General features: G+C 41.5%; 1 long non-coding RNA gene and 1 pseudogene across 1 annotated transcript; both read right to left on the reverse strand.

Annotated features, from left to right (window-relative positions):
- Positions 1 to 19,835: 19,835 nt before the first annotated feature.
- On the reverse strand, positions 19,836 to 21,945 carry LOC120556265. Its single transcript, XR_005638832.1, has 3 exons — positions 21,775 to 21,945; positions 20,330 to 21,494; positions 19,836 to 20,222 (listed from the first exon to the last, which is right to left on the reverse strand). It is a non-coding gene; the product is annotated as an uncharacterized LOC120556265 (long non-coding RNA).
- Positions 21,946 to 22,090: 145 nt separating this feature from the next.
- LOC120556307 lies at positions 22,091 to 25,042 on the reverse strand (annotated as a pseudogene).
- Between the last annotated feature and the right edge of the window lie 578 nt (positions 25,043 to 25,620).

Here is a 25,620-nt window from a genome sequence, read left to right on the forward strand (position 1 = left end):
CTGGTCTTTGGGTCTCGGGGACCCATACGTTATTCAATAGTATTTCTGTACTGCCACAGCTCTGGCCATTGGGTCTCTCGGACCCATACGTTATTCAGTGGTATTTCTCTACTGCCGCAGCTCTGGCCCTTCGGGTCTTGGGGACCCATTCGTTATTCAATGGTATTTCTGTACTGCCGAAGCTCTGGCCTTTGGGTCTCTCGGACCCATACGTTATTCAATGGTATTTCTCCACTACCGTGGCCCTGACCCTTCGGGGCTCTGGGACCCTGGCCAGTATTCAATGGTATTTCTCTACTACCGCGGCCTCGGCCTTGGGGTCTCTATGACCTGTCCTGTATTCAACATCCAAGGCTTGACCTTGTCGTACTAATACACTTTTATTATACAAACACACACACACACACATTCTCTGTACACATTTGTCTTGTTGTTTTTCATCTCTGCTTCTGCTTTTGGACTTTTGTACGTTTTGTACTTGGTTCAGCATGGCCCATCGTATGACTCTAGATTTCAACCTGCATCAGGGTTTCTGCATCGCAAGATGCAATGTCCCAGAAGAGGAAGGAGATGAACAAGAAGAACAAGAACAAGAAGAACAAGACGAAGAAGAAGACGACGAAGAAGAAGGCGAAGACGAAGAAGACGCCCACCACCACCACCACAGCGACTCTGACGAGGAAGACGAATGTAAGTCCGAAAAAGGCTGCAGCGACGACAACGACGAAGGAGAAGACGATGACGACGACCAAGACGACCGAGAAGAACAAGGAGTCAACGCAGAACAAGAGGGTGGACAAGAAATGGGAGAAGAAGACGAGGAGGATGAGGAGAGGGAAACGTTTGTGTCGAGAAATGGCGAAATCGAATGGTCCTCGGACACGTATCATGCCAGTGGCCGTCAAACTCATCGCCGCGGCACCGAAGAACAAGAAGATGAAGGAGAAGACCACACACGCGCTACTCCTCCACAGAGCCCGGGACCCACAGAGTACGCTGCCACGCGCGTCCACGACATACTCTCGGTGTTCGACCTGTTTGTCACACCGCGAATAATAGACATTGTGCTGGCCGCCACGAACCTCGCGGGCCTAAGGAAATTCGGCAACGACTGGAAATCGATGGACGCCACGGACCTGTGCGGCTACATGGGGCTGCTGATCCTCGCCGGTGTGTACAGGTCCCGAAACGAGACCTTGGAGAGCCTGTGGCACGAGGAGAGCGGCAGGGCCATTTTCCACGCCACGATGCCAATCAAACGGTTCCACACGTTCTCGGGACTGCTGCGATTCGACGACCGCGAGACGAGAGCCGCCAGACGAGCCTCGGACAAACTGGTGCCCATACGAGACGCGTGGGACGAGTGGGCGCAGCGGCTGCCTCGCCTCTACAACCCGGGCCCGCACGTGACCGTGGACGAGCAGCTGGTTCCCTTTCAAGGTGGGAGTGCAGGATAAACGGTTGTCCTTCAAATTCCCTCTGCACGCAATAAATAGATCGGAGCCCATCAGAGAGTTGCCAGACTGACCCTCTGGGGCGCGCGTGTAGTTTGCTGCCTGTGGAGCGCGTGTGTATGTCGTGTTGTGTAGGCCACTTTGTTTGCTCTTTTCACCGTGGCACCATGGTCTTGTGTGGGTTTTAGCTTTGTTTTGCGCCGTTTCTTTTTGTCTACCTCATAGTTTAGAATGCTTTTGTGTGTGTGTGTGTGTGTGCGTATGCACACAAGGATGTTTTTAAAGATTTTATTTATATTTTTGTTGTCCTTGTTCATTTTTATCTTCTTCTTGTTCTCATTTCGTCTCTTCACCCTTATTCAGCTCCCTCTGAGTCCTTTCCCTGTGTCCTTGTCATTCTCCTTCTTTGACGACACGTCCAACAACAACAACAACAACGACGACGACAACAACGACAACAACAAGGTCGATTCTCCTTCCGCCAGTACATACCCAGCAAGCGCCCGGCAGGTACGGATTCGGGTGGGCGGCCTGTCCAGCTACGCCTGGAACATGCAGGTCGTCTACGGGGCAAGTTTGTGAGCGGCGAGCCCGAGAGAATCAGGGCCCGGGTGGTGATGGACCTGACCGAGGCTGACGGGCCCCCCGCCAATGTGACGTCGGGACAACTTTTTCACCTCCCGAAGCTGGCCCGGCAGCTCCTCCACGCAGGGACCTCACCGGTAGGTACGATGCGCGAAAAACAGGCCTGAGCTGCCGCACCTTTGCTCGACACCAAGGGCCACGCGGCCTTCGTCGCCTTCCGCCTTCAGCCCATCACACTCTGGTGTCCTATGGGGGCAGGAACAAGGAACGTGGTGCTGCTGAGCATGCTGCACACGGGGGATGCGCGAGTCAGCACCGCCAGGCACGCCAAACCCGACATCATCCTGCACTACAACAGCACCAAGGGCGGCGTGGACAACCTGGACAAGCTCGTCGGCACGTACAGCTGCCGCAGGAAGACGGCGCGCTGGCCCCTCGCCGTGTTCCACAACATCCTCGACGTGTCTGCCTACAACGCCTTTGTGCCTACGGCGCCAGTTTGAGCGTCGACCTTTTGCGCTGCGACAAAAACCAGTGAGCTGCAAACAAAACACACGTGTGTCGAGAGTCGCGCTAGGAATTGCCTGCGGCCTGACAGCAAACGACGACGAAGACGACGAGAAAGTTGCCTTTGAAATGTGTGAAATGAAATGAAATGAACCTTGAATCTATTTTGAATAAAAACCCTTTGGGATACTTATGTGCTGTGTGAGATGTGAGATGATGTTACGCACCCGGCCCACACGCACCCTGGCACACACAGTTGCGGCTGTCTTTTCATCTTAACTTCTGACTACCTGTCGCCGCTGCCAGCTTCTGACTCCTGCTTCCCAAACAGGCCGGTGACAAGACGCTGTGTTGCGCTTTCAAAATAAAAGCATGTGAGTTAAAGATTTCAAAATAAAATATATTTTTTCTCCGCGGTATAATTTTTGGGTGGGATAAATGCCACTGTCTCCAATATTGGAGGGGACACGTGATATACATGATGTATAACAGCTGTATACTACTATCCCTGTATGGATGTGATATGATATATAACAGCTGTATACTACTATCCCTGTATGGATGTCATATGATTTAACAGCTGTATACTACTATCCCTGTATGGATGTGATATGATGTATAACAGCTGTATACTACTATCCCTGTATGGATGCGATATGATGTATAACAGCTGTATACTACTATCCAAGGGCGAGGCTAGCCCCTTTTTAGGGGTGCTGAAGCACCCCTAAAAAGGAGCTCAGCACCCTTGGAGTAAAACTTGGAGTAAGAAATGTTGTTATTCTAACATTTTTGTTCGTCTTTGACAAGGTTAAATAATGTCCAAAACATACTCCGTAGTTTGTGGTTTAAAATGTATATGTTAAGGATGAAAATGAAAACATCCCTGCTTAGCAAATGGTATCATCCTCTTCTCTTCTTCTACTTCTCCTCTGTACCTGCACCGCTCAGCACGACCGTCATCCAGCGCGAAACACACGCAGTGAGAACCCGTTATGTAGTGTTGTGAATCAACTAAGTTGCTCCAAAGCGGTGTCTCACACACCATATCGGTGAGTACCTGAATCACGTGTAAGATAACTTCACAAAAATTCACATAATTCATATTCATGAATTAACTAATTATGCTCCCCACTGCTATATTGCAGGCTATGCAGATGCCGGATGCCAGACTGAGCTAACGATGGATGAGATTGAGAAGATGGAGGATGTTCTGAGACAGAACACAACAGAGCTGGGAGATCTTCGAACCAAAGCACTGGACACACAGTTCAACCAGGAGTCCTTTGAAAAAAATGAAGACAAGACGAAGTTCTACACGGGGCTGCCCAACTTCTTAGTTTTAATTCCGATTTTTGAGCTGTGTGAACCCTACATCACCTGTGGTCCTATGTCTGTGCTGTCTAAATTTGAACAGTTAATTTTAGTTTTGCTGAGGCTGCGACTAAATCTCCCACTGAAAGATTTAGCTTTCAGGTTCAAGATCTCTCTGTCCACTGCTTCTAGAGTTTGGCATAAAGTAATTGACATACTTCATGAAAGGTTAGAATTTCAAATTGAGTGGCCAGAGCGACATGTACTTCAAGCTACAATGCCAATGGGATTCAGACAGGCATTTGGATGTAAAGTTGCTGTGATAGTTGACTGTTTCGAAGTTTTTATTGAGAAGCCCTCTAATTTACTAGCCCAAGCACAAACGTGGTCAAACTACAAGCATCACCATAATGTAAAATTTCTGATTGGTATTGCACCCCAAGGCTATGTCACTTACATATCTTGTGCCTGGGGAGGGAGAGTCAGCGATAAACAGATCACAATCTCTATTGTGATCTGTTTATCACAAAACCTGGAGATATTGTCCTAGCAGACCGTGGGTTCAATATTGCCGATAGTGTGGGATTTTACTGTGCTTCACTACAGATACCTGCATTTACCAAGGGGAGAAAACAGCTGTCAGCGTATGAGGTGGCAGAAACTAGAAAAATAGCTAATTTGCGTATTCATGTTGAGAGAGTCATCGGTTTAGTCAGAAGAAAATATCAGATTCTGCAAAGCAGGGCTATGCCCATAGAACACATGGCAACAACACCAGGTGAGGCACTAGCATTGATTGACAAGATTGGGGTTATTTGCTGTGTCTTGTCTAATCTTTCGGAGTCTGTCGTCCCATTGGAGTAAGGAGGAGGGGAAAAGGGGGAGGAGAAGAGAGGAGGGATAGGGATAATCAGTTGGTCCAGCACCTGAGCCCTTACACGTTGGTCTGAAGACCCTGCTTGGCTCACAGAAGGAGAGGAGTATAGTAGTCCAGTACCTGGTCCCTGCCGCTTGGATCTTATGATAAGTAGGACAGGGTGTAGTAGTAGTAGTAGTAGTAGTAGTACCTGAGCCCTGACACACATCAGTCTGTAAATATGTTTTCAAATGTAATATTTTTATCCACTAGTCCAGTTGTACTGGCGATATGTATTAAATGTGTAATGAAATGGATTCCAATTTATTATTGCACACCATGTACTTATTATAACAATCGTTGAAAAATCTAATCTTGTAAATAAACCACCACGTATTATTCTGTCTTCTCAATGGCATTTAATCTTTTCAGTCAACATCTTCCAAATAGTGTAGTGCTACTCAATATACAACTTGATGACAATTGGTGCTTTCTCAAGCTGTCTTTGAACATAAATAAAACTAAATACGTAATATTTGGACATCGGAATTTTAAGAAGCCTAGACAAATTACGTTCGACAATATTGAAATAGAGTACAGGTTAACACATTTCTGGGAGTTGTCCTTGATCACAAATTATGCTGGAAACCACGCTAATCATTAAAACTAAAATATCAAAGTCCATAGCTATTCTGCATAAAACCAAATATATTCTTAATACAAATTCTTTACATTTATTATATCAATCCCTCATACTTCCATATGTAACTTATGGTGTGAAAGTTTGGGGGAAAACAAACAATTACAAATCCAATTTTCTTACTGCAAAAGAGAGCAAACAGAATTATAAATAGGATAAATTATCGTGAATCGACAAATCAGTTATTTATAAATTTACAGGTACTTAAATTTAGTGAACTTGTAAACCTTAAAATAGCATCTCTAATGTACAAAGTATTTAATAGTATGTTGCCAGACTGTATCCAAAGGCTGTTTCAAATAAGAGAATCCCATTATGAAGTGAGGGGAAGCTGTATTTTCACTAGACCAAAAAGCAGAACAAATATAAAACAAAGAAGTGTCTCGGTGCATGGAGTTAAACTGCGGAATGAATTAGAAATTGACTTGAAAAAGTGTAACACAATCAACCAATTAAAATAATTATTTAAATATAAGGTGATTAACAAATATAACAGAAGTGTGAATACCAGAAGGTGCACAAAATGTATTGGACTTCTTGTGTTGTACTGGGGTATATAATGTATACTTAGTTACTGTAACTTTAATTTTGTATGAAAAAATATACTTTTATGTAAAAAGGGTAGGTATAATAAGTTCCGGCTTCAGCCTACACCTTTTCGGTCTTGTTTGTTTCTTGTCTCTATGTATGTTTGACTGTTGTGAGTTACAGATGGCTGAAAAAAAAAATTAAACTAAACTAAACTCCCAAGATATGAACCTATTCTGATAAGTAATGGTTATCGAGGCAAATTAGACAGCCAGAACAAGGACCACATAACAATATTCAAAATGTCATCTTCTCTCATATAACAGTAATATATCACACAGCCCACTTTCAAGGTTCAAGTTCATATCCTTTCATCACATTACACATGTAAATTTGTAACTTGCTGTCCCAATATTTCTGGAAGTATACCGTTTCTAAAAAAGCACTCAACTTTAGGAATCACATCATCCCAAAGTTCAACATCAGGCAAAATCCTTTCAACAAAAATGTCATTGCGGTTCCACACAACAAAGTCACAGTACTCAGCATCTACAATGTGAAGCTTTGCCTGAACTTGGTAGTAGTAGTCATGACCCCGGTCCAGCCTGACATTATCCCCATCATTGATGAGGCAGAAGCCCTTTCCCCCAGCACACAAGCGCAGATTGGCTTCATCTTGTTGAGAGTGTGGGCACTAAAATCAGAGGGAGAAGAACATGTGAACAATACATTAGCAAAGATATTTTCTGCCTTTTTGCTCAGTTGAGGACTTGAGACTCTACTCGGACTCGAGATTTAGGGACTTTACTACAACAGAGACTGTAATATTACCTTAATCTCGCAGATGCCAGTTCCGTGACAGTCACAAGTGACAATCCCATCAGGGGAGGACCCCATGTATGGCCACTTGGGGTTCAGCCAGAGACCACTGTCCATACAGGAGAAGCCTGCATGCTCATGACCCATCAGCTTCTCATACACTCCTCTGGCTTGTACTTCATGTTTGCATCCATAACTGTACACAGTAGACATGCAAAACATTAAAAAGGAAATTATTACTTAGTATTGGATGTGTAGAGCCAGTTCAGTGATTTAAATGCCATTACCCTAACCCCTATACTTAGTTCTACTCCTGCATAACCCTAGCCTTATAACTCTATAACTAATGTTGACCTTTCAGGGCTGTCCATACCATGAATTAACTATGAAAACACTAAACATTTGTTCTAACTGAAGAGGACCTACAGTAGATGGCAGAGTATGGACCACAGCTTTATAGTTGTGGTATGGACTCTCCTTCCACTTCATAGAACACTTTTTTTAGTTACAGTTCTTAATGTGGACAGCCTCATACCCCAAATCTTACCTCTGCCTTACCCTAATTCAAACCCTAAATACCTTGTAGCGGCTGTGGTGAACCTATATGCTTCTGGGTACCATATGACCTTGATCAAGCTCTTGGATGGTTGCTGGGGGTTGGTTTTAAGAACTTTATTCAGCTTAGAGGCAGTTATGCGTCCAGCTCTTTGCCTAAACCAAATCTTGCTTGCACTCTGACTTCGAGTTGCCCTCTCTACAGCCTGGACCTGGGACAGGGTGAGCTCTTCGAGCTGGAAATCCTGGCATAGCTCTCCAAGCTCTTTGGGGGGTAGCTGCAGAGTCTCTGGTGTTCTGTATTCAAGAACAGTTTTAGGAAGCATGCTAGATTTGGGGATGAATTATTTGTGGTAAGGCTCCCTAACCATCAGTGCTGCACTCCTTGGACAGTTTTTGCTTAAGTTCTCAAAAAACCTAGCATATGTTTCTGACCCTCTCTTCACTCTTGGGCATGGAAGTGATTTCCCAACCTTGTTTTCAGTTGTCCTGCCATCAATGGAACGGTCAAGCTTTTGTTTTTTGGATTTTGCCGAGGAGAAGTCGATCAGAGCTACTGGAGCAGCAGGAATCTGAAAATAAATTAACACAAAAAAGATCATTAAGTCCACATTTCTGTGGTCCATAGCATATCTATATGCAGTATAAATCTTGTCCTGATGAATTAACCCGAGCAAAGACATAACAAAAGGGGACAATATAAACATGAATTTATTAATATCATAATTTAGCCTACTGTTACAGTGTCCCAAAAATAACATTCTCTGTCCCACATTTGGTTTGCTGTGAACGTGTCACCCTACCTTTTTTACATGTGATGGCATCAGCCACTTGCACTGCTCTGTTGTGCAGGAAGCTATATCTCGCATCTTTACCCCAGCTTCAATGGAAAAAAGTACTGCCCCTACATGAGAACATGGTGGGACATGCAAGGTGGTAGAGTACATGTAGCTAGTACAGGTAGGCTATGTTATGAAAAAATAGAATATCCATCGCTTCTGTAAAGGAAAATAAAATAAATTTAAAGAAATCCTACCTATACCTTGTTGCCACTGGGAAAAAAACCCAACCTAAAATTAAATAAATTGCGGTTGGTTGTCAGTTGAGGTCCTCAACTGACAACCAACTGGAACCAAACACATTTGTTATGCCTTACTTACCCTGCCATGCAATTGCAATGAGCTGCAATGACTTCTCCATCCTCCTTCGCAATAATCCAGGTCTTCAGAGGTGTTTCGTTTGATCTCTGAGAGTGGTTTACCTTGAAACATAAACAACTGTCAGTCTAACGGCTAACGGCGTCGTTAAGTTGTGTTGCATGTTTGTTGACATTATAGCCGCTACTGTTAGCATAACACATAAAACAATATAACAAACACTCACCCTGGCGAAGACCAACGATGATCATCTTGGAGCCGTTTGGTACCGAGGTTGTGGACCCACCCGCTGACAAAAAAGTTGTATGCCTCCAGACTTTTATAGGCCTTCATTTGCTGTCTGGTGTAGTACGATGTCTGAAGAACCAGGGGCCCATTCTTCGTACGTCGCTAACTCACTTAGCTGGATTTGATTGTTGGCGATTTGGCATGATCTTGGATTGTTTAGTTCTTCGACGCTCATCCTGGACTTGCTGTCATAGCAACAGGTGCGCAAACTTAAACCTGCTCGCGAGCAGGTTTATTTCATGTCAACAGGATTAGATCCCGGCTATATAAACGGAGGTGATATGGGAAGTCTGTCGCAGCCATGCCTTGTCCGTTTTTACGTCAGGAACCTGTTGCTGAAGGTGCCAGAATAATTCAAAGAGCTTTTCGAAGCAATCGCGTTTTGCGAGATCGACAGGATCCTTTAGCGCAGTGCGATAATCTACTGATTGAGAGATATCGTTTTTCTCAGGAGGGTCTCATCTACATTATCAACTTGTTGGAGCCACACGTTAAAAGTTTGACTCGTCGGAAAAGAGAACACAATGGCATTACAATGAACTACACTATGAAAAAATATGATCAATAACATATTGCAAAACATTACTACATTAAGTTATGCAGTTTTCGCCTTCACAAGTCAAAGCAATTGACTCAATATTTATCTGTTGGAATGACTGTACCAGCCATTTGGATTATAGACACTTAATTTAATGCAGCAACAAATTATTTACACTGTAGCAAGATGATTTAAAACTCATTTTACCTGTAATTAAGCTGTTATTGCTGTTACTGGTCCCTGGCTGTAGGTCTAAGAAAAAACCCCCCCCCGGGAATGCCCTCCTCACAATGGTTCGGTTCGCATTTAGCCCAAGGGCCAGCTCTTCTACCGGGGTATAATATGGGGTGCAGGACCACTACCTGTTTTTATGGCCGCCTTTTTTCTTGGTTGCTGTTATAAACAGACAAACACATCATTTAAAATGTTTTTGGGTAAAAGAGACTAAACAGTAGAAGTAGAAAATCTTACCAGTTTGAAGAATATTCTTGTACTTCACTTTTACTTGTTCCCATGTTCTAGTGGGTCCTGAGCTGGCTCTGACATTAAGCAATTATGAAATAATTAAAATACAAGAATATATACTGTAATAAGTGATATAACCATAACATGGAACACTTACGGATTTAATTTGTCTGCTTCTTTTTGCCAGCCCTCTCTCCTGGCTTTTGCAGACTTTGAGGTGTTCCCTGGCGTTTTAATTATTGTTTCAAACTCAGCATACCCTTCCAGTAATAGTTCTTGCTCTGCTGCGTTGAAAAACTGAGCGCGCTCTTTGGCCATGGTGAGCAGCCAATAGCAGCGTTGCTGATCAAAGTTTCTGCTATCGATACATCTCCCCTTTTAAACAAGCGCATGAACGCGCAATTATCTCACTAACTCAATCCAGCTATACTAATCATCAACAGCAGGTGTGTTCGAAGAACCTAATTAGCCAGATCATGATTAGCAAGATGATATCATCTAGGATGTGTCATTTGATCTCGGATGTTTTAAGCAACGTACGAAGAATGGACCCCAGATAGTTGGTGATGTCAACGGCCTCGATTGTCGGCAAATCTTTAATTTCTACCGAAAACTCACTCATCTTCATGAGGTACGGGTCACGTCCAACATATCTGCTAATTAACTCTTTGTATCTTTGTCTTGAAACTGGATCTAAATCAGTACAATACGGACTCTCTGCAACGGTTTCCTCCATATATGTATTCTCCATGTTTACTTCCTGCCCTCCAGCTGAAATCGCGCGTCATCATAATGACGTGACTGAAACCCACCTATTCAATGTGAGTACACAAATGTTGAAATGTAGAATCTATCTCCGTTGATCCTGTTCGTTTGTGTGCTGCTTTCATGGCTGTACTACTGTTACAGCTGTAGCGCGCTGGGTTTACATTTTTACAGGTATATCTGGCAACCCGGCCTGGCTGTCATACTGGGCAGTTGATAACAACACACAGATCAAAACATAAACATAAATTCCCTCACGGAATGTAAATTTCAAAAAGAAAAAATACTGACATTAGCATTGTTGTCAGAAAAGATAATATTTCAGTTTAACATGTTTCCTTAATATCTGATGAGGCATTGGTGTCATTTTGGGATTTATTACAGTACAAATATTACATATTGGACCTTTAAGCTAAAGTAACGGTAAAGGTCCCCTGCTTTTATTTTTTTTATTTATTTCAAACCCACAATGGAGAATACAGCTTCTCTTGGGAAAGGAATTTGTTATTTAAAAAAGTTTCTAAGCCCAATAATAATAATATTAAAGACATTTAAAATGACACTCCTCTGTGTGCCTTTTGATCATATCCTTAGAATCTGTAAATGGTCTCCATAACATTTTTGTGACATGACAAACTGACCTCAACTCTCCTGCTTACAATATATTTGTGTATGATTGTCAGTGCCAAGGGAAAGAGAGGGAGATGGAGAAAGGGAAAGGGAGAGCATGCAGGAAGAACCAGGTGAGGAAACAACAACAATAAATTGATATAGAGAATCGTGGCAAGCAAAACAGTAACTACTCATACTCCTATACTAACTTATTGGCATTAAGTAGCCTATATTACATTTACTTTTTGTAACATTATTTTTCACCACATTTTTGTGTATGATTGTCAGTGCCAAGGGAAAGAGAGGGAGATGGAGAAGGAGAAAGGGAAAGGGAGAGCATGCAGGAAGAACCAGGTGAGGAAACAACAACAATACATTTACATATAGAGAATAGTGGCAAGCAAAACAGTAACTACTCATACTCCTATACTAACTTATTGGCATTAAGTAGCCTATATTACATTTACTTTTTGTAACATTATTTTTCACCACATTTCTTCATAATAAAGGAGGAGGAAAACAACAGGGAGAGTCCATAAGGGATGAGAGGGAATTGACAAGTGAAAGAAATGAAGAGACAGAGGGAGTGCAACATAGAGACCACCAAGCCAAAGCAGCAGAGACAGAAGAGAGCTGTTCAGACTTAGGGGATAAGGACACTGGTCCTAAACAGTTAAAGCTGTCTCAATACCCTCATACTCAGTTTGGCACACAAAAAAGAGCCTTTCAAGAACAGTGGTTCAAAAGTTTCAGATGGATGGAATACTCAGCTAGACAAAATGCTGCTTTCTGCTTTCCTTGTAGGGTATTTGGCAAAAATGTCAGAAAGGATGCACTTGTTAATGATGGAGTTAATAACTGGCAAAAGGCACTTAGCAAGTTTCAAAAACATGAAACAACACAGTCACATAAGGACAGTGTGGTTTGTTGGAACAGCTACAAAGCAAGCCTGTCAAAAGGGAATGTTGTAGAGCAGATAGAGGCAGCAAGTACCACTGAAATTAGTGAAAGAAGGCAGTACCTAGAGCGTTTTATGGCAGTGACCTGCTTCTTGGGGAAGCAAGGCATAGCATTCAGAGGTCATGATGAAACAGATGAGAGTCACAACAAAGGCAATTTCCTAGAGTGCATGTCACTTTTGACCAAATTTGATCCCTTCTTGCAGAGATACACAGCCCCTTCAAACACCACGTACCTCTCATCTGATGATGAAATGAGATGATAGAGTGCTGTTCACAAGAACTAACAGAAAATATCATCAGTGAGATAAAGGGAGCAAATATGTATGCCATTATGGCTGATGAGGCCAGGGATGGAAAGACGGAACAGTTGGCACTCTGTGTTAGATACGTGTCTGTTGAGGGTGCCGTCAAAGAAAGGTTCCTAGCCCTTACAGAGGTGTCACAGTTTGATGCTACTTCGATAACATCTGCAATTGAAAATCAGTTGGTAAAGAAGGGAATTGATCAGTTGAAATGTGTGGCACAGACCTACGATGGGGCAGCTGTCATGAGTGGGGATGTTGGGGGTGTACAAGCCCATTTAAAAAAAAAAGCACCCTGAGGCAATTTATGTGCATTGCTATGCACATGAGTTAAATCTTGTTTTATGTCACGCATGCAAAGCTGTCTCTGAAGCCACAGAGTTCTTCAACATGCTTGAAAGTCTCCATTCTTTCTTTAGTGTCTCCCTTGTAAACCACCATAAGTTTGTGGACACCTAAAAGAAGTTAGGGTTGCAGCCAAGAGAACTTGTGCAGTTGTCAACTACACGCTGGGCACGCCAGCTTCATTCAGTGACTGCAGTGATTGATAATTGCCTGCTATCATTGAGTGCCTCTCCACAATCAAGACACCTACAGCAGTTGGATTGAGGGCAAAACTCAGTAAATTCTCCTCAGTGAATTTACTGATGGTTTTCCACACTCTCCTGTCTGTAACAGCAGGTTTACACAGATACCTACAGAAGGAGACCATTGACATTGCCCAAGCAGTGACATACAAAAATGCAGTGACTGACACCATGAAGCAGAAACGCAGTGATACCACTGCTGCAGATCTGTACTCCAGAACAATAGCTATGTGTGAGGCAAACCAGATAGCAGTAGAATCATTCTCAGGACAGAGGCGGAAGACAAAGAGAATGGATGAATATGTTGTTGAGTCAACTTGTGGGGCAGGCAGTGAAACCTGTGGCTCTTCAGAGTCTGAAGATCTCAAGAGGAAACTTTTGTTTCCTTGTATAGGACCGAATGATCTGTGAACTTGAGAGGCGTTTTTCTGGTGTGAATGAGGATGTGCTCAATGGAATTCAGGCATGCAGTCCAACCTCAGGCCATTTCTTGTCTGAGCCTCATCTGACAGCACTGGCTCTGCATTACCATATTGAACTTAAATCAGTGATAGTTGCAAAAACATTTCTGAAGCGCAAGAGTGAGCCTGGTACAGTTCAGGACATGCTAGCAGTGTACAAACTCCTAGATTCGGAAATGTTCCCTTCACCAAAAGCTGTTATGCAGGTTGCCTTGACAATACCAGTTAGCAGCTGTACATGTGAGCGGTCTTTTAGTGCCTTGCGTCGGCTCCATACATGGCTCAGGAGGACCACAGGCCAAAGCAAAGTACTTCAAAGATTTCCCTCTCTTTCTTTTTTTATATCTTTACTTTCTATTTTCAAGACCTCTGTAAATAATCTGGATATTTTGGACTTTTTGGTTTTACCTTCTTTTTTTTTTTTGCTCTTGATGTGAAGCTTGTTTTATTATTATTTATTGATGACTTATATTGGTTTATGAAAGTTCAGACAGGCATGCAACCAGATATGTTAGAGATGGCCATTTGTAAATAATTTACAGAAGATGAATTACATTTTGTTGTCCAAGTACCTGTTACTTTGTTCAGTGACAATAAAATTGAATCTAATCTAAGCAATCTGATGACTGTTGATACAAAAAGGAGGCACATGGAGTTAACGGTCAGGAAAACCAGCTGTGTGAAGAAGGTTTTGTGTTTTTACAGGGGGCTGTCTGTGTAAACTCTCACAATTAAGCTGGTGCTCTGAAAAGGTCTCAAAAAAAAGGAAAAAAATCTGGATGTTGGAGTTATTTTTCAATAGACATATTTATGGTTTTTGTGTGAAAAGAGGGTGGGTGGTGGCAGTGGGGCTCATTGGGTGCTCAGCACCCCTAAAGCTCTGACCCTATAATCGCCCCTGCTACTATCCCTGTATGGATGTGATATGATGTATAACAGCTGTATAATACTATCCCTGTATGGATGTGATATGATGTATAACAGCTGTATACTACTATCCCTGTATGGATGTGATATGATGTACAGAGGTGTCAAGTAACGAAGTACAAATACTTTGTTACCTTACTTAAGTAGAAATTTTGGAGAGTAACAGAGGGTTTATGTTATACAAGGCTGCATTACAGAGCATTTTAATATGTCAGCAATATCTAAAAACATCTCATTTAAAGCTTACTTGTAAGGGGAGCACAGAGAATATGGTCTGATCAATATTTATTCTCCATGCCAAGTAGCTCTTATCCTCTGTCGGAAGAAATGGGTACCCTAATGTAAACTAAATAATTCTAAACTATAGCCCTAATTTGGACCTACCTCAATTAAAACTTTAAATAATGTTGCTTGAGGCTGCAGGGAATAGCTTCATGATATGATGCATATAGGGTTGTGTGTTGCTCACTGTTTGTGAAAGATGTGCAATAGATTGTGGCTGTGTGATGTGCTTCAATCTGACTACATATCACTTTGTTTATTTTTTTATCGTAAGTATGTCATCTGTATGATAAAACAATATGTCAAGCGTGATTTTGTGAAGCATTTGAACTCAAGGCAAATATCCCTCTGGGGACAATAAAGTAGGCCTACAGCTTGCAAAATGGTCCCTATGATATGTGAAAATTAAAACCTTGTCGTAGGACTATAGCAAACACATCGTTGGAAAGGTCTCAACCTGGAGGTAACATATGTCAATCTGGAGAGCATACATTACTCCTGCTTTGAAATATTGACATCTGAACCTTGAACCCAGTCCATGTTTGAAGGCTTGTCATTTAGCAACAGAAGGTGCTCACGCACATAAAACCGCGCTGTTATAGAAAGCTCTGGACCTCAGCTATCATGTAGATATGATCTCCAAAGTTTATCCACTGTAAGCACTGTCAAATATGGTAATAAGCTATTTTCACCTATTTAATGATTCTATTTTTAAAATCGGATGGCACCAGTGTGTTCCCCATCCCAAAAAACCCCAGGGTGTATCCAAAATTCTACACTACCAACTTCTACTTATGAGAAATATACCAATATATTTAAAAACTACAACTCCCACTATAGACGCGGCCCAGAATCTGTTACAAAGCTTGAGCACTTGTAGTTCTTCCGGGGTGGGTGGGAGGACGTGTTCGGCTCCTGTTTCTGCTGTCTGCCGTGAGTGGGCTTCATTCCATTTCAGATTGATGCCGCCCGCCGACGGCCGACGTACACAATACATGAGACAAATACATGAAACTGTATTTTATTATTGATGCTATCTTTATTGTTTAACTCCTCAAATACAACGTTAGACAAAAACATCAATATTACGAATATTATGTATTTGTATCTTTTCTATCCGCCGGCGGTAATTACGACGTCACTTCCGAGTCTTCAGCTGATTTTTTTAAACGTTATTACGATGCATAACTTACGAAAACAAAACTGAGCAACGTGTTGTTGCTGGTGACAAAACTACTGATTATATATATTTATTACATGACTTGCTTATATTCTAATGTACAATGCGGTCTGTTATTTTCTTGATAACAGACCGTTGCTAAGTATAACACACCGTTGCCATACGCGTAGCAGCGTTGCCATGGACGCAGTTCTGTTCCCTCTGGACGAGAGCAAGGGGTACGCACCTTCAGAACTCGAACCTCCGATGGCGCCATTTTGTTGCTACAAAGGTATCACCATAGACATAATAAAGAGTAGCGCCGCGCTCGAACGCTACTGCCTACGCGCTGACGAGCCGTGGGGCCGCCATCTTGGACCGGTCACCCGCTCCACTCAGTGTAATCTGTTTGGCAGGTGTAATGAGTTGTCAGCGCATTTAATTAATCATACCTCACTGAATACCGAACTGATTTTCTCGGCGTTTTTTTGCTGTAAAGGTCATACGTGTACCTATGATACAGGACACATGGTTCGGGTATTTTAATATTCATAGTGGGCTTAACAGTAGCTAATAATAATAATAATAATAATAATAATAATACATTTTATTTAAAGGCGCCTTTCATGACACTCAAGGACGCCTAATAATAATAATTATATAATAATAATAAAATAATAGAATATTCTGATGTATGATATTAAGTGACCAGACGTCCGAGATCAAAACTGGGAACATAATCCCTGAAAAGGGAGAAAAATGAGGATCCAGTTTGACTATCTGATTGAAAAACCTAATGTTGTGTCTTCAAAAACAAAACGGGGACAGATGTAGTTTTTTTTCCTGTATTTAGCCAGGGACAGGCAATCAAAAACGGCGACTGTCCCCTGAAACCGGGGACGTCTGGTCACCCTATGATATGTGATGTAGGCTATGATAGGTATTTTACAAATCACACGCTATAAATATGATAGAAAAGCAGAAACAGATAGTGGCAGTAAAGTCAGATATTTTAATAAGTTGAACAAACAATATATGATTATATTATATTAGAGTCTACTTGAAACTTTTTTTTGTCTCTCTGTCTCACACACACACACACACACACACACAGTTCTACCACGTTCTTCTGCATCCATCTCCTCCCAGCCCCTTGACATTTAGCAGCCCCCCTCCCAACACACACGCAAGCACGCGCACACACACACACACACACACACACACACACACACACACACACACACACACACACACACACACACACACACACACACACACAAGGGTTGCACAATATTGACAAAATGTGATGTATATCGATATGAATTTTGATATTTTTCAACAATGTAAAATTACAAAATAAATTCATAACAAATTAAACAACTTTTCTTACAACACAAGGTTTATATCAACCGACTGTCATATTGGACTCGTACAACATGAATAAATAAATAAATAAGTCAGACAAGTGATTCAAGTGCGTTGTACATAAAAATAAATAAATAAATAAAGAGAACAAGACATATTCTAGTGGTTGTACAGTATACAATAAATATATATAGAGAGATGTGGACATGTTCTAGTGGTTGTACAGTATAAAATAAATAAATAAAGAAAACAAGACATGTTCTAGTGGTTGTACAGTATAACAAATATATAAAGAGAACAGGACAAAACTTTTATTTCACTTTTCTGATTTGTTCCGTTTTGTTGTCTATCAATTTCTTCACTTACACTGTCACTCTGTTGAAATATACACACACATGGTACTCTCCATAGGGTTTGTCACGTAGTGGACCCGTGCACTGACGTGTATTAACTAGTGGCCCGGTAACTGGCCAATGAAATGATGATCATTATAGCCTTTGAAGTGGGCTCTAAATGTAACACAACTAAGCCACACAGCCAACGGACCAGACACATCACTCCACAAAATAAACTAAATATTGCATACTTATTGCAACTTTCGATATATTGCAGTAACGATATTGAGTCGATATATCATGCACCCCTAACACACACACGCACGCACGCGTACCAGTACTGTGTTTAAAATAGCAGGATGAAATGAAAAGTGCACATTTACATTTACTAACTCCCTTGAAAAGTCTGCAAACTTAATTTATGTAGCAATTTTCAAAATACAGTTACAAAGTGCTTTACAGAACCCGAGGGAAAGAGATAAGCTAAAAGACAATCACAAACACAAAGAAATAACGTACAGATAAACTTCACTATACACAATCTCGCAAACCCAGTGTGAGGCAAAGGAGAGCAAAATTTTGATACCTGGAGACACACACACCATGAGGCTAGAGTTCATGAAACACAAACAAACAGAGGTATTTACAGACCCAACACTTACAGCAGTATTCCCATATAAGTAAGTAAGTAAGTAAGTAAGTAAGTAAGCTTTATTTATATAGCACCTATCACAGATAAAATCACAAAGTGCTTCACAAGCAGCGAATATAACAATTTGAAAAACATCATACAAAACATAAAACATGATAGCTCAGTCAACTGAAAGCTTGTCTGAATAGTAGTGTCTTCAGCTGTTTTTTAAAAGAAACAATAGAATCGGCCACACGCAGCGACAGGGCAGGGCGTTCCACAATTTGGGAGCAATTGCCTGAAAAGAGCGGTTCCCCCGAGATTTTGACCTGAGGAACGAAGAGTGCGGAAAGAAGAGTAAGGGGTCAACATGTCTCCGATATATTGAGGCGTCTGTCCATGTAGTGCTCTAAAAGTTAAAACTAAAATTTTGAAATCAATTCTGTATTTTACAGGAAGCCAGTGGAGAGTAAATAGAATCGGAGTAATGTGTGCCCTTCTGTTTGTTCCTGTTAAAAGCCTTGCTGCTGCATTTTGCACCAATTGGAGACGGCTCAGAGAAAATTTGTTAAAACAAGTAAAAAGGGAATTACAATAATCTAACCGTGAAGAAATAAAAGCATGAATGATCATCTCCATGGTTTCTTTGGGCAGTATTGTTCTCAATTTAGAGATATTTCTCAAATGATAGAAACAGTTTCTGACCAACTGTCTAGAATGACCATCCAGAGACATCGATTGGTCGAACAAAACACCAAGGTTTCTTAGGCTCAACTGGATGGAGGAGTCCAAGGAAAAGAGGTGTTGTTTAATTTGGGGTAGTTTTTGTTCTGGAGCAATGATCAAATGATATGATCAAATGATATATATATTTCACATATAATGTGACAGACTGTGTCTTCCACTGTTTCCAGGCAGTTTTAAGCCATTGCTAGTGCTTTCACTTCCAGTATTAATCTTGTCGGACTGATGACAGATATGACATAAAGATACTAGTGTGATGAGTAAGGTTAAAGGTACAGATTAGAGATGCACCGATAGACTGGCCAATGACCGGAATTGGAGTTTTCCCGTGCTTGGCCATGACCGGCGACTGGCAGATTTCATGCCGGTCAACGCTACAATTAATTGACAACATAAGTTATACAAGTTTCAAAACCTCAATCGGACGCACACACACACACACACACACACACACACACACTAAAACCCCTGAAAGAGGACTGTTTCGCAGAGCTTCTTTCTTGTGTTCCCTTTCTGCAGTTCCACAGAGGTGAGTTTGGCAATGTGGTGCAGCCTTATTTTTAGAAACACAGCCACAACCAATGACAACAGGTCTGAATGGTGGTTGTCAATGCCAAACTGTGTCTCCTCAATGTGTTCCCCAAGCAGAAAAATATCTTCCGTTGCAATTTCCTCCCGGACGATGTGTGTGACTGTCGACACCTTAGGAGCTTGTATTGTTGAAGCTTGGCGGATCACCCTCTCTGCAGCTCTCAGCACCTTATAATAACAATAATAAAACAATACATCATATTTATATAGCACTTTACACAGTGCTCAAAGACACTTTACAGAACAGAGAAAATAAGAACAAAGCAACCTTAATATACAAAGAAAAAAAACAAGATAATAAAATCAAAACTTCACTGTGCCTTGTGATGGAATCACAAGGCCGCCGTTGTTTTTCAGGGTTAGAAGGTGGTAGCTCTTGTCAAATGAAGATGGTACAGCATCTCTGACCAAGCTCGCACGGCACACATCACAGGACAGCTTTCGTAGAATCTGCCAGACTACAAACCCTGCTATGTAGACCAGAGCATTTTCCACCAGACCACCAAACCGAGTGGGGAGATAACTGGGGTCACACACAAGGGCCGAAATGTTGGCGAAAGGAGATGGGTGTTCTTCAGCAGTTTCAGGAGAGGACATTCCACAGCAGACAGGGACACAGTGTTATCTTGGGCTGCCACATTGCCCGTCTCACCAGGTGAGACACCACACCGAACCATCAGACGGCGGAAAATGGCCTGGAACTGGCGTGCCGATGGATTGTTATTTCAGCCACCTTGTATGGAAAACAGGCACACAATACATACATTACTCACAAGACATAAAGATATTCATTAGGTATATTTTCAGAAATTATTGTAATTAAAAGAACACCAATCCTACCTGATGCTCTGATTGAATTAAATAGGAGCTCCAAGTGATCCTGGCTGAAGCTGTAGGTGAGCACATACCGCTGAACTTGAAGCAGTTCAGGAATCATCAGCATCAACGTGTCAATATTGATGACAAATCCGATGACCGACAAGTACCTGCAAAAGAAAAAAAGTTTTATTACTCTGATCACGGCGAAACAAGACACCCCAAGAAAGCACCATGTGATTTTGTTCATTCAAAGCAGTAAAGTAAATTTTCCATCACGTCCATCGGTAATGTGTAATCACCCATTCTTGAGTGCCTATCACAGGAGTGCAAACTCACAGAGAATGAAAATGGTAAACAGCTACCCGGGCGGATAGATAATTAGTTTGCATCCATGTTTTTAGGAATGGGATCAGTTTCTTGTTTAACTTATACAGTATACTTGTAAACAATGGAACAATAACTTGGAACAATGTAATTGCAGAACTGGGAGAACTTGGGAACACATGCAATACCTACCAATACCTACCATTTTGACACCTACATGTACTTGATGTTGTGTAATACATACCATTTAGAAACATCTAGGACCTGAAACACACTGAATACAAGATAATTCCAACAAAAACAAAACTGCATATTGAAAAACATTTAAACAAGATAACATCATAGGACATAGGACAAGATAGCATCTAGGACCTGAAAAACACACTGAATACAAGATAATTCAGACATAAACAAAACTTAGTTAGGAGCATCTTAGGAACTCGATGCATAACAGAACGGAGCATCTTAGGAACTGGAGCATCTTAGGAACTCGATGCATAACAGAACTGGAGCATCTTAGGAACTCGATGCATAACAGAACTGGAGCATCTTAGGAACTCGATGCATAACAGAACGGAGCATCTTAGGAACTTGATGCATAACAGAACGGAGCATCTTAGGAACTTGATGCATAGGGGGAACAGAGTATCGTTGAACTCATGTCATGAACTCAACAAGCACTAATATAATAGACCTCTTAGATCGGTGAAGGGGTGTTCCATCTTTTGTCACCAAAGTGAGCAAGTACTCCCTGGCTCTTGACAAAAATGCTTTCCTCTCCATCCAATTCAGAGCACCCAAGGGAGCTTTGAATCCTTTGGCACGAGGATTCATTCATTGTATCAAAGAGCCTGTCAATAATCTATAAAGAAATATCAGCATCTAAAATCACTATCATTACAGGGTTTCATTAGGTATCAGATAGTTGAAATCAATACTCATCTATTCAAAATATACAGAGAACACAGTACATATTTCTAAACTGCTCAACAAGTAAACATGCAAGTATTAGTATTTGCTTGACTTCCTTCTTTCCATAGGTATGCTTTGTACTACAGCAAATTTCACAGAGCTTTACCACTCCGATGAATTATAAAAAAAAAAAGAAAAAAAAAAGTACTTGGTTCTATAATCACTATTACCTCAATGAATTCTGCCGTTGCCTCACAGTCCTTAAACTGAAAGTACCCAAGATCCCTCATTGCGCGGAGAGCCACTGACACGGAGCGACTCAGTGTCTGTGCAGCCAGGGACACCCTCATCTTGTGGTTCTCAAAGTAGACATGTTTGTCTGTAATTTTATTGGCAGCATGAAGTCCCACTTTTTTTGCACATCATTGAGATGATTGATGTACTTCCAATTGATCTGTCCGGTGGTCGCGGCAATTGGACTGTATGCCTGCAGAGTAAGAATCAGTCACTGCTCAAACAAATACAAACAGCAAAATGTTGATCATCAAGTCCAGCCATAACTGTGCAAATGGAGAGACAACAATATTTAGATGTAACTCTTTGCAGCAGAGGCATAACTTGTATAAATAGGTCTACAACGATCATAATTTACCTGCAACATATTACGTGCCAACTTGAGCATGTGGCAAGCGTCCATCATTACAAAAACTTTCTCGCCAGTCAGTGGATGCGAGAAACTTGTTTGAAGCGGCTCTCGTGGGTCTCCCTTCAGCTCACACCCAAGTTGGTTGCACATGCTGACATTGGAGGCATGCCCATCCATTGTAACACATACCACCCGAATGCCCCGTGCATGCAATTCCTCCAAAGCATGACTGAGAAGGACCCTTTGTGTTTCTGGAGAGAGAGACTTAGTCAGGAAGTAAGCTATGGGAGCCTTCCAATGTCCTTGTAGGCCAACCACCATGAACACAAGAGCCTCAGTAGCAAAATCAGTCTCACTAATTCCATCACCCATGTCTACAAAACCAGACATTGACTGGGTATGTGGATTATATTGCACAAGTTTTCTGATGGACATGGCATCCAACATGAGTGAAACACATCCATATTTAGCCTGATCTTCTTGGCATCTTCTCTTCAGCATATCCAGCATCATCTTGTTCAGACCAGGCTTGGCATCCACCGAACGCAACCACCTGTAAAACAATTGAGAAGAAACTATTTAAGCTATTTGTTTGCATCAGTAATTTCCAAAAATTCAATCGAACAACATTAAGCCTACCTTTGTAATGTATGTGGATGTGGGAGGGGAAAATGTCGAGTCTCTCGTAGGTATTTGTATGCCTTTGGACCATGTAGATGGAGCGTGAGCGCAAACTCTCTATAGTCCTTTGTGTACTCATAACCCTGCTTTGCCATGAGGTCTATCTGAAGATCTGAAATGTTATGATTTAAAATGAATAAGTCCCCTTCAGATTAAGGAGTTTAATAAAGAGAGTAAGAACAACATGTACATGAATTTCAAAGTGCTAATTTTGTCTTACCGGAGTAGAATTCAAGGTTCTCTTGGAGCTCTTCATTAATGAGGTTCTTTTTCCTCAAATCCCCCAAAAGACTCTTCACTGTGGTCTTTGCCCTCTTTTCTCTGGCCATGGCATTCTTCTTCTCTCGCTCCAAACTTTCCACTCTTGCCAAGGCCTCATTGAGTCTGGTCTTAAGAGCGGTAGGAGACGCAGGCAAGGCATAGCCATGATCCTAGTAGAAAGAGGGATGAACATGGTTTAAGTAATGTTTCACTTCACAAACATCACTTTGACACCACTAGTTTATGACCCACATTCTTTCTTATAGTCATCACCTGTCAAAGCCACTGCCAGCACCATGTGTGTGTGTGTGAGTGTGTGTGTGTGCGCCAAGAATGCATGTTCAATGTCTTCGTGCGTGTATGGGTTAATTTGTGAGTGTGTTTAATATGAGTGGCAGCAAAAAAGTGCAGGATCATTATGATATGATGTTAAAAGTAGAAATATTCACATCATTAGGCTGAGGTTGTGAGGTTGACATTTCTTGGGAATCCTGAGAGGCCACGGACAGGCTTTCTTCAGCTCTTCTGGAGGTAGACGTAGCCCTGCCCTTTTCCAACTAAAATAAAGAAGCATAATACATAATACAATATATATAAAGGGATAAGCATCTCACCCTGCCCTGTGATTGATAATAGAATATTTACATTTATGAATGCTAAGAGCCTTATGATGATACATCTACTCTTTGGAGGTGAACTGGGAAGCTGAAGACGGATGGAATAACACCATCTCGGAGTCGAACAATCTGACCCGTCCTATCAAAATCTCCTTCCTTGAAATGGTGACTGCAAAGCACTGAGGAACAAGGGGCAGTAAATCCTTCCCTCCTCATAGCCACTTCCCACTTCTTCCTCACATCTTTATTCTTGGGAAACCTTCAAAATGAAAACAGAAGATTTGGGAAATCTACACAAAAACAATTCACAAAGGAGGTCAAGCTTATTTCTTCCTTCACATTTCTTAGAACATTTCTTCAACAAAACTCCTATTTTGATGCATATCTGTTGATAATTAACCAAAGTTGCTTAAATTGTGAATAAGCTTGATTGCAAACCATTCTACTGTCAGATGTTCTGCTGCCTTTATTTTAAGTAAGTGAAGTGGGTATGAGACATGACAGGTATCTTACTTTTGTTAGGGTGAATTACATGTGAATAATACACAGTGTTGGGCAAGCTGCTTGGAAATTGTAATGAGCTAAGCTATCTGTTACTCTGCCATGAATAAAGCTTCACTACACAGAAGCTACCACCCAGTCACATGTAGCAAGCTAAGTAACCCAAACACAGCAGTAGGCTGGTTCACTACATAGGAAGCTACATTAATTTGCGCTAATTTCACATGACAAGAAAAGTGTAGCTTGTGTGGCCAAGATACTTGATAAATAAAGGAGTTAAGCTTCTGAAAAGTTACTTGATTCAGGAAATAGTGAATCTACCATCAAAATACTAAGTTACTAGCTAAGCTACTACGTAGCGACTGCCCAACACCAATAATACAGTCTGTGCCGCTTGTTTAAAATTCGATGGCCGATGTTATACCAGTACTATTTGTTTTATTCCTACAATAGCATTCTTTTGTCCGTTGTAATCTAGCTAAGTCAGTGTTATGGAATGTGACTGATTAAGTCTCAGTTATAGCCGGGTGAAAGCCGGCCGGTGCAGTAAACATAGCCTAGCTAGCTGGCTACGATTTCAGTACAGTAATATCAAAGATCCTTGCTCCTTCTCAACGCTCTGGTAATATTATATTCACAAAATACAAACAACAGTACGGTAATGTTAAATCTTACTTGTGAAAAGTAATCCCCCGAGCCCGGTTTTCAATAGTCCGCCGATTTGAGCAGGAGTACGATGCACAATGCTCTGGCATCTTGTTTCTTCTGTTGCTACCGGTTGCTACGCAACTAGGAGTACGACCGGTCCAAGATGGCAGCCAATGCGGCGTCTACTCTTTATTATGTCTATGGGTATCACCTCCTGTTAGCATTCCACTGACCACCATTTTTTTTTTACGTCACTTGACTGCGAATAACTTTACATCTGAAGCGTTTAAAGACTCTATTTGTCCATTGTTTAGTTCTAAAGAAACACGACAATGTATAAAAGGCTCCATTACCTTGTACCTCACGTTATGGCTCCGTAGCAGACGTTTTTGTAAAAATAGGCTAACGATTGTGTCATAACCAAGTGACTTACTGTCGCACAGTAGAGGAATTACTGTATAGTACAGGAGAAGCTTGCAGGCAGTTTCGACTTATATTAGCTGTTTAGGTTTAATTGCTAATGTTAACTAGCATGTTAGTTAGCAATAATTAGCCTGTGCTTATGTACATATACCTACACTCTCTGTCTGTGTAAGATTGGGAATGATTGAGATTTCTCTTGGCACAGCTACCAGAAGACTTACAACTTTCAGACACGTTGCTCACGTCACATTTACGTTGTCTCCGTCAGTTGGAGGCTGCGCAGTAAAGCAAGGGATCAC

The sequence above is a fragment of the Perca fluviatilis genome, chromosome 3 (assembly GCF_010015445.1).
Source record: "Perca fluviatilis chromosome 3, GENO_Pfluv_1.0, whole genome shotgun sequence".
Lineage (NCBI taxonomy): Eukaryota > Metazoa > Chordata > Actinopteri > Perciformes > Percidae > Perca > Perca fluviatilis.